Source organism: Suricata suricatta, chromosome 14 (assembly GCF_006229205.1).
Source record: "Suricata suricatta isolate VVHF042 chromosome 14, meerkat_22Aug2017_6uvM2_HiC, whole genome shotgun sequence".
NCBI classification, from domain to species: Eukaryota; Metazoa; Chordata; class Mammalia; order Carnivora; family Herpestidae; genus Suricata; species Suricata suricatta.
The window spans coordinates 57,803,307-57,816,100 of record NC_043713.1 but is presented as its reverse complement, the minus strand read 5'-3'; the positions used below and the strand labels follow the sequence as shown (position 1 = coordinate 57,816,100).

At 46.0% G+C, this 12,794-nt stretch overlaps 1 protein-coding gene across 5 annotated transcripts in view; it reads right to left on the bottom strand.

The window, feature by feature from the left end:
• The window catches only part of LOC115277984 (cytosolic 5'-nucleotidase 3A-like), a 162,543-nt gene that overhangs the window by 92,646 nt on the left and 57,103 nt on the right, over nucleotides 1-12,794 (bottom strand). For 3 of the 5 annotated variants that reach the window (XR_003902624.1, XR_003902625.1, XM_029922406.1), the window contains one exon: nucleotides 10,098-10,344. The exons of the other annotated variants lie outside the window; for them this stretch is intronic. The gene's annotated coding sequence lies outside the window, so the exon portion shown is untranslated. Of the gene's footprint in view, nucleotides 1-10,097; nucleotides 10,345-12,794 lie in introns of those variants that run through there. 5 annotated transcript variants of the gene reach the window in all.

The following is a 12,794-nucleotide window of genomic DNA, read 5'->3' as shown; positions in this document are numbered from 1 at the left end:
ATCCATAATAGCTTTATTCACAATTAGCCAAAGGGTAGAAGCAGCCCAGATGTCCATCAAAAGACAAATGGATAAACAAAATGTGGTCTATACAGATGTGGACATCTGTATAGATGAAATGAAAATGAAAATGAGTTAAATAGCCTTTATTGTTTTACATGCTGCTTCTCTGTTGGAAACCTCTAACCAGGAAAAGCCAGTCCTCTTCATGGTCTCCTGGGCCCTGCAGGAGACTCCCCCGTGGCCTCTGACTCATGTCCTACTGATGCCTCCCTTACCCCATATACCACTTCTTGGATCTGCCAAGAGGGCCCTGATGCCATCTCCATGAGATGTCCTTTCTCACTTGGTATCTGCTGGAGATAATTCTTCTGCTTTGCTGGATTAAGGGAAATGAAAATGTCCTCTAATGAGGACAGTTTCAGTTTTGCAAGATGAAAAGAGTTCTGGAGGTGGATGGAGCTGATGGTTGCACAACCATGTGAATGTAATTTAATACCACCGGGCTGTCCACTTAAAGATGGCTAAGAGGGTGAATTTGGGGTTTTGTGTAGTTTACCACAATTAAAAGAGAGGGAGTGAGAAGCAGACCCGAGTTAAATAGGCTTTGTTGTTTTACATATTATGTGGCCCAAGAGGCCTTGGCTAGCCATCGTTTGTTAATGCCCCGGCGTTTACAGCAGGCACACCGGGTAAGCAGTCCCTTGCAGAATGCAGTGGGAAGGGGCGATTTCCTTAAGAAAATGTGGCTTGCTTCACGGGCCAGTGCTGAAGGGCAGACTGCACAGCGGCACCTGCTTGCTCACTCCTGGAGCCAGACCCTGCTCCCCATCTTATTCAGAGGAAAAAACAGGCTGTTAACTGAAAGCACTCCAATGGCTATTTAAATCTTTATGGCAATCTCTGGAAAAATGGCAAAAGGAGGTCTCATTCAAGACTCAGAGCAAAACTTCTATGATTCTCTGGCCTATCTCTCCGTGCCCCTCCCCACACACAGAGTAGCTGCCACCCCCATCCCTTCCCTCCGTTCAGCTGCCAAAGAAAACTCCCTCCCGCCAGCCTGCTTTGGCTGTGCCTCCTTCCTTCCTCTCTCGTTGATCTGGATCTTACACTCCCCCTTTCTCTGAGCCATGCCAGTCTGGGCTGTTTCAATCTCCCTCCACCCAGCAAAGCCGAACAGAGCAGGCAAAGACTTCTTCCCACGCAGGGATCAGAGGGCAGTGAGCAAGCACTCCAATGTCCTCCCATAGGATGTAAAGCTCTATTGGCGTGCTGTTTCATTTTCCTCAAGGTGATCAGAGTTTGGGAGGCTGCAAGCAAAATGCTTCAAAGATCCCACAGGCTGAACTGTGAGCAAGCTTATTGATCACAATCCCCTAGGATAGTTGAGGAAGAGCCCCTGGGGCCACTTTGTTTATATTAGAACATCAGGAACCTTTAAGCCCATCCAACCTTTAAGCCCATCAGGTCTGTTACTGAGCATTGCACTGGACAGACCCTCCCTTGGTGTCACTGGTCTCCAGGTCCTTCACCCTCACCTCTCAGACTCCAGGGAGCCCATTGTCTTCCCAAAGCCTCCTTATGGTAAGGCAAGAACCCTGAATTTTACCATCAGACTATAAAAATACCCTAATGTACCTCCAAAGCCATGTATCCTTCTGATACACTGTGAAATGAAGCCAAATAACAGAGAGCTATCTCTTAAAATCCCGTCAGTACTAGTGAAGGGTTCTAAGCTGCCCTTCAATGCCATGAATCATGCCAGTTTATAAGTTTCTGGTCCCATGTTTGTGCTAGTCTACCTTCCAAAGAGACACATGTGAGACCCTTCTAAGTTAGGGGGAGTCATGGACTCAGGAGCCAGCCTGAGCCCAGGGTGTCTCCCCAGGGGGCTCAGGTGAGGCCCCAGCCACCTCCTGCTAGGTCACCGCTAGTTCACATCATTGCGACGTCTTCTAACTCAAGGCCAAGCCCAGAGTTTCTGTGGTTTTGGGTTTTCCATTTGATGTGGTTTTTAAAAATACAACTAATCCTTAAAGAGCATCTCTTATTTCAAATCACAGCTCAGGGCTATTTTCCAGGAAGGAAGTTAAACTCTGCTCTGAACTTTCTCCTTCCCATTTTCATCATGGTGACCAGTTAATTTAATTTCCCCCCCAACTGAGCAGCAGTGGCAGAGGAGGCAGAGGGTGCCTTGGCAAAGGCCTGCACTTATAAAACTGTCCCTGTCACCCTGTCCCCTCCGAGGCCAAGGCAAATCCCGCCATGTGCTGTGTCCTGCAGCCACACAGCCGGCCTCTCAGGCTAGGCTCAGGCCTCACCACGCCAGCCACAAGAATGTTCCTTCCCATTCTCTCCCTGAGCCTCCACATTCTCCTTTATGAAGGGGAGTAGCAACCTCCAATAAAAGGAGGAAATAAAAAGTAATATTGGCTGATGGCCAAGCAACAGCTGAAAGTTATCACTTGGCGTCTTCACATTTCTCTGTCTGTGGATATTTACTCTGAAAAGACACATTTTCCCTGTAAAGTGGTTCCATTCTGTTTCTCACAGCAAATGTGATGATTGAACAGACAACAATTCCCAATTTAAAGTTCTCATTTTCACACGGTCCCGGGAAGTGACTTTTTCAAATGTCGTATTTGTGTGCAGTGTAATGAATGAAAGGAGCGCCATCCAGAGTTCCTGCAGGACTGGTCTAGGCGACACCTAAGCCCACTGCCCCAGTGGACTGTGAGCTTGGCGTCCTCTTCACCAAGCCACAGTGATGGCAGGGTTGGCCTGCAAAGTGGCAGGAGGCATTTGGATGCCCCACAGAATGCAGAGCCCCCCACCCCACTCCCCTCCAACTCTGTGATCCAAAATGAGCGTTGTGTGGGGTGCCTGGGTGGCTCAGTCGGTTGAGCATCCAACTTTGCTTTGGGTCATGATCTCATGGTTTGTGAGTTCGAGCCCCGCATTGGGCTCTGTGCTGACAGCTCAGAGCCTGGAGCCTGTTTCCGATTCTGTGTCTCCCTTTCTGCCCTTCCTTCACTTGTGCTCTGTTTCCCTCCTCAAGAATCAATAAACATTTTTTTTTAAACTTGGGGCACCTGGGTGGCTCTGTCAGTTAAGTGTCCAGCTTCAGCTCAGATCATGATCTCACGGTTCGTGGGTTCAAGCCCCGCGTGGGGCTCTGTGCTGACAGCTAGCTCAAAGCCTGGAGATTGTCTTCAGATTCTGTGCCTCCTTCTCTTTCTGACCCTCCCCTGCTTGCTCTCTCTCTGTCTCTTAAAAATAAATTAAAAACATGAAAAAAAATTTTAAATAATAAAATAAAAAAACCAAAGGAGCGTTGCGTGAGCATGGATCCGCTGTGTAGTGAGCAACTGGGGATGAATGGCATTGCTTTAGGCCCTTGACATGTACTAACGTTAGCCTCACAACAAGCCTATGATACAGCGCCTTCTATTTCTCAGAAGAGTGAATTCTGCTTGCAGAATGCTGTTTATGACACTCTGGGACAGAGGGCATCCCACCCAGATGGCTGAAATGTGTTATTCCCGAGATCCAGGCGTCTTTGGTCCCATAGTAAGGGAGGACTGATAGGGTGGGCCCGAGGGGACCTGACTTGCAGGATAAAGTGAGGGAAAATCCCACTCTAAGGGACAAATGAGCTGAAGTAAACACGTGTGGCTAACGAGGACTAGGTCAGACGCACGTGGAAGAGGGCTTGCCCAGTGCCTGCTATTCATGTTGCCCCGGTTCAGGCCGTTTTGACACATACCTGGTTGGGGCAAGGGGACCAAAAGCTGAAGAGCTTTTCTGAGATGTCCATGGTCCGCAGGCCTCTGGAGCAGCAGTGCCCATGGGACTGGCTGTGGTGAAGGCAGGACAGGGCAGTTTGCTGACAGACAAAGGCCGTGAAGAAGCATCCGCACAACCACGGCCCTGAGCATCAGGCACCGTCAGACACGCCTGTGTCCCCGGCATTAACTCCGGCCCAGGAACCACTCCAGAAGGAAGCTGAAGACAAGCGGTTGGGGCTCCATGCAAAGGCTTTGGAGAGAAGGGGCTGTGCCTTCTATTTTCATCGCACAAATGCTTCTCGTACCTTTCTCTGTGCTCACCAAGCCCCATCCAGGTACGGCCGCTGGGTGCTGGGGAAGAACGCAGGCACAGGTCTCGAGGGGCTCCACGTCCACATGCCTCTTGTGGGGGTTTCTCTCTGCTCACTCAATCCAGTCCTTCTATGACTCTACTGGACACGTTCCTCAAGAAATTTCTATCTATGTATCTTTTCTCTTTTACATCTTACTTTCACTCCCAGCAAAATCCAGCCAGGCTGACTTCTCTTAGGCTGTCTGCCAACTTGGCCGCTCCCAACCCCAGGCTTCTCCAGGTTCGGCTTTGGTATTTCCCACTTCTCTTCTATTTGGGCTCAGTCTCCTGGGTGTGTGTTCAGTGTGACAGGGGTCTTTCACACATCTCTTTGGAGGCTGCCTTCCCAATGCTTCCTCAGAATGTAGCTTTGCTTTTCATCCAATTAGAGTGATAACATGCACTCAAACAAGACAGAAAAGAAGAAAAAGAAGGTAAAGATCACCTGAGATCCAGCTTGCTCGTGGCTAGATGAATACATTGCTGAACCAGTATTTCTGCTCTCTGCCATGTTCCTGAGCAAGAGAGTGAAGCGGATTTGGCTTGGCCCCCATCCTGTCACTTGTCTTTGTGACAGGCACCTGCGGGCAGCCCCTGGGACACATAGACGCAGCTGTTGTCAGCTCTGCTGCCTCTGCCCCCAGCATCCTCTCAGACTTAGAGAGGCTGAGGTTTTGCCTGCAGAAGTTCTTTGGGCACGTCAGAGAAACAAGCTATGTCTTCCAGGCATTCCCGTATGGTCTTCACCGAATGTATGGCGCCTGCTTCCTTTGTGATGTCATGTGCCATTCTTCCCCTCTCCATCTCTCCCCCGGCATAATTTACTTTTTTGACACAGATAATTCAGCTCTTAGACTAACTTTCTCCAAGGCAGAATCTTCTTATCTTCTCCTAAACCAAAGGGATTTTGCAAAAACAACAATGTATAAACTCTAAGTGGTGTTAATCCCAGGGCGGGGGACGTTCAGTGACCTGGAATTGCACGGCGAGCCAACCAGTAGAAAATCACCTGCCACACAGATGAACAGACCTCAGGCCTAGAAACAGTGTCACCACAGCGATGCTGTCAGAACCTTGTGTCTAACAAGCAATTGGATTTAACCAGGCATTTGTATGACCTGTGAATTATGGGTCCTTCCTTTACAAGTGTGCTTTTACAAGCGTGACTTCGGCTAAGATCCCATATGGCTGGTGTCTGGAAGAACAGAAGGCAGAGGACAGTTGAGCTATTGGATGGGGCAGGTTGGGATGGGGGAGCTTTTTAAAGTTTGGGAAGAGGTAGAGTCCTACCCACTAGTGAAATGAGAGCACTTCAGACCTGCAGGAAAACTCCAGAAGTGTCCCTCCTCCCGAGTGCTGGGACCCTCTCCCAATGAATGGGAAGATCAGGGAACTAAGGAAAATGCACATATTCTTGGAGAACAGCACAACTGCTCTGAGCCCTAGTAGTTTAGGATGTATTGCTTCTCAGGAATGAGCCACACTACCCCTGGGGCTTATGGGCCAGGAGAAGGGGGACATCAGTGCCAGGGGAGGCAGCTGGGCAGGAGAAGGAGAAGTCTAGAACCACTGGGTTCAGAAGAAAGGAAGTGTGAGCCAGGTAGCCTGAGAGCGGCAGGGAAGGATTCTGGGAAATACAGGACTCCTTCTCTTACTTTCTGAGTGCAGTCAATCAGCAAACCCTGCCAACTCCATCTTCCAAGAGAATGTGAATCCCCCTGCATGGCCATATTCTCTGCTTAGGCCACCATAGCCCTCATCTAGATTAGAGCCTCAGCCTCTTCCTGGCTTCAAACCTGCTGTCTTCCTCTGTCATCCATTCACTCTCCACATTGCAGCCACACACTCTTTTGATTATTCAAGGTGTATCTGTCTGATGTCTACTCTGCTCAAAGCCAGTTCCCCAGCAGACTTTCTGGATGAGCATCTAATTCACACAGTGTCACTCACAGAGCCTTCTTAGCCTATCTCAACCTGCACCGTCAGCCTCAAGTCACTTCTCACCTCCCACCCGGCACTCCTGCCAGACCTACCACCAACCTGCCTCTCCAAAAAAGCATCTCTATCCCTCCAGGCCCTATGCCCACTGTTCTGGTCCTTTCCCTAAATCATCTTCCTCCCTTTTTCCCTTGCTCACTCCTCACATATCACACAAGTTACTGACTTGTGTTTTCCTTCCAGATCCCACCAGATTGGGTGATTTTCATCAAAGGCAGAGATTCTCAATTCTGGCTGCATGTGAAAATCTCCTGGAGAGTTTGAACACAAACTGCACCAATGCCCAGGCCTGCCTTCCTCTAAAACAATTAAATCTGCCTCCCTGGGGTGCACCTGGGCCAAGGCAGTCTGCCAGAGGGCCAGTCTGAATATTAGCCTAGTCTACACTACCCAAGGAACAAGTGCTTTCACTACCATAACCTTGATCATAAACTGGGAATTGTTGGCATTGCCATCACAAGATCAGCACCATCATTACCATTTCAATCATGATAATCCTTGACATGCTTTTCAAATATCCATGCTTCTCTCTGGATTTTCACATATTCAAAGTTGAAAGCCATGCCCATATTCAGCACCAGGCTCCCTTCCAAAGTGTGCTTTTGATGTATGAAGGGATATCACCTATTTGCTACTTGGCCACCTAAGACACCAGGTGCTGTATCTCTATTCACGTCTGTTGTTTTGACGCAGGAAATAAAGCCAACAAGTGAGACCATATATTGGAATGGAGTTTTCTGGAGGTTCTCAGGCTCTGGCTGCAGGTGCCAAAGAATATCTGCACAGAAAGGCTCTCTTAGCCGTGGTCGGGACAAAGAACTGTTCTCGTCATTGTTTATTATGAAGAGCCCACAGAGATTCCTGCAGATTACTCAACAGTGCCTGCAACTCTGGCCTCTGCTGATGGCTGAGTGACTGTCATTGTTTTTAGAGCACAGCTCATAACATGGGCTAGAATCACTCAGGGCCAGTTAATCAAAAGGCAGAGGTGATAACAGCATCTTTATGATATACAGTTATGTGATAAGATGTAGACGTAATGAGAACTCTTTTCTTCTGGGAAAGATTAAAGACATGAAGTCCTGGCTTAGGAAGAAAAGACTCTTTGTCCTGCTGAAGCAAAGTGACCGGATGTCTTGATTTAAGCGGAACAGGGTCTGATGCTTTAGGTCTTGCCCCCAATCTGTGATCTGGGGTTATTTCCCTCTGTTTTCTAGGTTTCTGAGGCACCTCTTAAAAGCATCTAAACTCTTCTAAGGTTGGCCTTCCTCCCCTGGGAAGTAGTGACCCCACTCAGAGACCAGGGTTGGATCATTCCAAGCAGAGAGGAGGCCAGGGAAAGAGTGCCCTGAGCTGCTTTCTTAGCACCCATTTTTGGGGGGGAGGGTGGCATCAGCAACTTGGCAAGACCAGCATCTGTGATCCAGAACTGCTGGACCCCTTTCATGGAAGCTGCTCTGGTTTTCCTCATGTAAAGATCTATCAGATGGGCCCATCAACCATGTCAGAAGAATAGGAAGAAAAATCCAGAGGTTTGGAACTGTTCTCTTCTAAGTTGGTGGCCATAGTGGGAGTGGGGCAAAGTCAGGAGTGGGAAAATGGGGAACCTGCCAATGACTAACCAGCCATCTGGCCTGGGGCAAAGTGATTTTACTTCTCTATGCCTGTTTCTTCTGAGAATTTAAAGGAGTGAATGAAAGACCACTGCTTTGTCCCCAAAGGTAAGGTGGGTATCCATTATAGTTGATATTGGATCTCCAGCACCTTGCACGGTGCCTGGGGCATGGCGGGACCTCCGTAAGAACTGCTGAATGAAGTAATGACTCTCTGCGGGAATGCAACAACCTCTAAAGGTCCCCTTTGGCTTTCAATTCTGTGATTCTTGCCAGAGTCTTAAAAATCACTCAGCCTGCAATATTTGCACTGAGCCCAACCCCTCATAACTTGGTCACTGTGCAATGAGTCCACAGGATCTGCCTAAATGCTTGAACTTCCGTGGGGATTCCCAGAGAAAACCAAGCAACACAAAGCCAAAAGGAGAGAGGGATCACATTTAGCAACATCTAATTTTTCAGTCCCATGAGACTGTGGCATGTTCTAGGTTTGGAGATAGAAAACATGATCTGAAAGTCACATTTGCCAAATACCAGATGTTTGCCATTGAATAGGTTGTTTGATCCCTCTGAGACTCAGTTTACCCATCTGTAATGGATAACAATGTACTTATCACACAGTCTCACACACATAATATACTCACACACTCACGCAGGGTTGTCTTCATGATTAAAGGAGAAAATATTTGTTACCATACTTTATAATAAAGGAAATGCAGTCCTGTGTCAGACTTCATGATAATATAGGCCAGTGGTTACCTTCAAAACTGGTCTAAGTGGACAGAATATAAAAAGCAATTACTGATGTGTCTTTGAAATCTGAATGGACAGCCATCTTAGGAGCACTCCAGACACCCTCCCAATGTTGCCACTATAGAACTTTTGAACATCAAACTAATCTTCTGGAATAACATCTTAGTGTTTTTAGTATACACAAATGAGGAACATGTGAATTCAATTTTACTACATACATACACGAGGATTGTAGAGGAACATCCTGGGGAAGAAATGTGAGATTTGGGAGAACCCTAAGCTATAAAAATAATAATAATAATAATTCAAAAGAAAGGAAAACTAGTATTTCATGAGTGCATGGTATTGGCTAGATGCTTTCTGTACATCATCTGCCTTAATCCTTGCAACACCCCATGGAATGTGGACTGCTGCCCCTTGTTTATCAAAAAAGCAACAAGAGTTCAGAGAGGGTGAATTATTTATAGGAAGTCACGAAGTGTGCCAAAGTTGAGACTTGACCCCAAGTCTGACTCAGGCTAATGTTGCCCACCACATTCTCCTCTGCCCTGCCCTGCTTTGCAAGAGAGTAGAGTCACTACTGCCTCTCTGCACATAAAAAGTCACCTTCCCTCAGAAAAAATGTGGATGTCCCCCATGGGCTCTGTGGACCTTAAAAGCTCTTGATATATTTTCTTAGCCCCTATTGGGAATAATCCATAAAATGATCTCACTCTGAGAATTAACATCAATGACCACTGTGCCAATGCTGAAGCAGGAACACATTTCCAAGTGCATTTGCTTATTTAGTAAATATTTATATGTCTCAGGCACTCGCCACATCCAAGCCAGGCTCATGAAAACACCATATTTGGGAGCTTTACATTGGAGCAGAGACTCTTTGATAAACAGTGTGGAAATGACCATGAAATTAACTAAGACTTCTTGGCTTTACTGGAAGAATCTGGCTAACTCTCCCATTCCACTTCCAGGGTGGCGCTAGCTTGCTGCCTTCCCATGAGAACAGTCTGCTGCTTTCTCCGGCCTTGTCAGAGTCTTTCCAGCAAAACTGGATGACATATCTGTCAAGGCAGTGACCCGTACAAGCATCCTGTCAGACCTGAGGAAGAGCTGGCCAGTGCACAAGGGAATGGCCACCTGACACCTTCGGTCTGCCACCAGAGCTAGACACACAATCTGCACAGCTGTCAGGAGGAGGAAGGGAATGGATACTCCATGTGCTACGTGCATCCCATCCCGGTGGTCTTTTACATCCTCCTGTACAGAAAAAGAGGAGAAGGGGCTTGTTGAATGTCAAGGCCAGTGGATGTGGTTTGGGTTGACAGCATGTGCCAGGGCTGAGGGGCGCTCCTGAGGCTATTCTATCCTCTAAGGACACACAAGCCTGAGAGATGTTTGGTTATAAGAATTCACTATTAAACAGACAAAAGAGAAGTTTCCAAACTCATAGTTAAAAAAAAAAAAAACTCCCAGGGATAAGATTTCTCAATGTGGACATTTCCCGATGTCACTTCGCATAACAGCTTAAGAAAATAATTTCTATTTGCATAATATTTTACAGTCTATCCCCTAATATAACCATTAACACAACTCTTGAGGTAAAAATGGTTATTGTTGTTGTTATTCTCATATTAACCATGTGAAAATCGGCTCAAAAGAAAGTTGAGATAGCTGTCAATGCCCAACTTTGTTACTAACGCTGGAACTCAAACACAAGTCTTTGGGCCAAAAACCCCGTGATCTTTCTCTGGATTTCTCTTGGGACTTCTGTCATCACTTGGCCAACAGTTTCTTGTGATAGCAATTACATCTTCTGAGCATGTGTTACAGAACCAAGTATCTAAACAAAATGCAAAATATATAATGGTTTTAATATAGACCTCACAGTGAACATTTTAAAAATAATTGAAAAGATGAAATCAAACAATATTAAAGACAACCATGTCCATTTCTGCTATCACTCTCTCATTACCTGTGCCTAACATTGTAATCATCATGAGTCCACATTTCACTTGTGTTCACAATACGAATGTATGCGTGCCATTTTTGTTGGCCAACACAATATTCCATTATATTCATGTACCACAATTTACCAACCCATTTCTCCTTTGGGGCTTTCAAGATATTTTTCCTTTAAAACAGAGTTTGCTGTCCTTCCCCTGCATGTGCCTCTTCTGACAAGCTCAGTTAGCCAGACTATTCTTGTTTGTACCTGAGCTATTTATTAAAAATTAAAATTTTCTTGTTTGTACCTGGGCTATTTATTAAAAATTTAAAAATTTTCAAGGTGCCTGGGTGGCTCAGTCAGCTAAGCATCTAACTCTGGATTTCAGCTCAGGTCATAATTTCATGGTTCGTGGGATCAAGCCCTGTGTCAGGCTCTGTGCTGACAACATGAGCCTGCTTGGAATTCTCTCTACCTCTCTTTCTCTGCCCCTCCCTTACTCTCTCTCTCTCTCTCTCTCTCTCTCTCTCTCTCTCTCTCTCTTTCTCTCTCTCTCTCAATACAAATAAATGGATTTTTAAAAAATTAAAACTTTTCAGAGCTCAGGCCGACTGAATCAGAACCTCTCTGGAAGTAGAAGTGAGCAATCTCCATTTTAACAAGCTCCCTAGTGACTTCACAAGCATGAGTTATTTATGTGAATCTACATAAAACTACTATAGATAATTCAGTGTCTTTCATTCGTTTACCTGATTCTATTTTAGTCTACAAATTCTTCCTACCATTATAAAACATCTCTTGCCTCTTACACTGAGTGGACAAGGATAGTTCTGGAAGACTCTGCGTAAGGAGTCCAGGCTTCATCTCACCCCAAGGAGGTGGCCACTTTTGATTCCTCAACTGAGTAGGAGTCCAGTTAGGGGAAGCCTTTTGTTTGAGAATGTATCTGGTGCTTTCTCCAATAAGCAATTACCCGACTGCTGCATGAACTCCATTATAAACACTCAGACCACCCAACAGAAAGGCAACATTGAGCCTCTTTTTGCAATCAGCTTGCCATTGTGTGTGTGTGTGTGTGTGTGTGTGTGTGTGTTTCTAAATATAAAGCAGCCACACAAAGGGTAGATGAGTTTCCCAAGATGGCTCCCAGAAGAACTCTAAAGAATGTTATTTTCTTCTTTACCAAAACATCCATTCAATTAGAACTTAAGAAACACATTTTATAAAAGTCATGTACCAAATGCTTTTTTGGCATTCAAGGCCCAGTATTCAGAGAGGTGAAATTCTGCTGTGAAATATGGTAGGAAACTCTGCAGTCTTTCAGTACAGAAATAAGAGTTTCCTCAATCAAAGGCCTGTGCTCATTCATCACTTTGCAACATGAAGCTGGGAAACCACTGCAAGTTCGAGTTCCCAAAGTCAGAGCAACCCTTAGTTGTTGCATGGACAGGAGAAACCAGAGGGCTAGACTCTTTCACAGAAATTCCTCTCATGGGCTGGCTTGATGTACAGCAGTAGTATTAGGATGTTATCAAGAAAAGCCTTTGAGTTTTGGAATCACGCAGACCTGGATCTGAATCCCAGCTCAGCATGATCTTGTATAGGTCAGCTAACTGCTCAGTTACTCCTGGATCTCTTACTTTTTTCTCCTAATCAAAACATATTAGTCCTGGGGCACCTGGTGGTTCAGTCGGTTGAATGTCTGACTTCAGCTCAGGTCATGATCTCACGGTCTGTGAGTTCGAGGCCCACATCAGGCTCTGTGCTGACAGCTCGGGGCATGGAGCCTGCTTCAGATTCTGTGTCTCCCTCTCTCTCTGCCCCTCCCCTCTCTCCCTCTCTCTCTCTCTCTCTCTCTCTCTCTCTCTCTCTCTCTCTCTCCCTCTCTCCCTCCCTCCCTCTCTCAAAACTAAACATTAAAAATTTTTTTAAATCATATTAGTCCTATGGGTTATTTGCTTGGCACTCTATTTCAACAAAATTTATTCTGATAAACTGTTTATGGCTGATAGCTAGTTGATGCTTTACCCTTTGCAGCATAGCATCTGAATTCTAGAAACAGCTTTAATGCTTAAACGTATAACTTCCAAAATTATGATACCAGGTTTGGGGCACTCCATAAGCAGGGGGAGCTCCAACCTTCCCTCCCCATCTCCACCCACAGTGTTACCTGCTCTATTTAGCAGAGCTCTGCTCAAGCCTGCATTTGAAAAAAAGGAAAAAGTCCCACTTCTGTGGAAGTAGGAATTCTATACCATGGAACCCCATCCCAGGACTCCTTGCCTAATGTGTGAGTATGATGAGCTACCACTCCCACGATTAGATTGTGTTGTAATGGCACATTT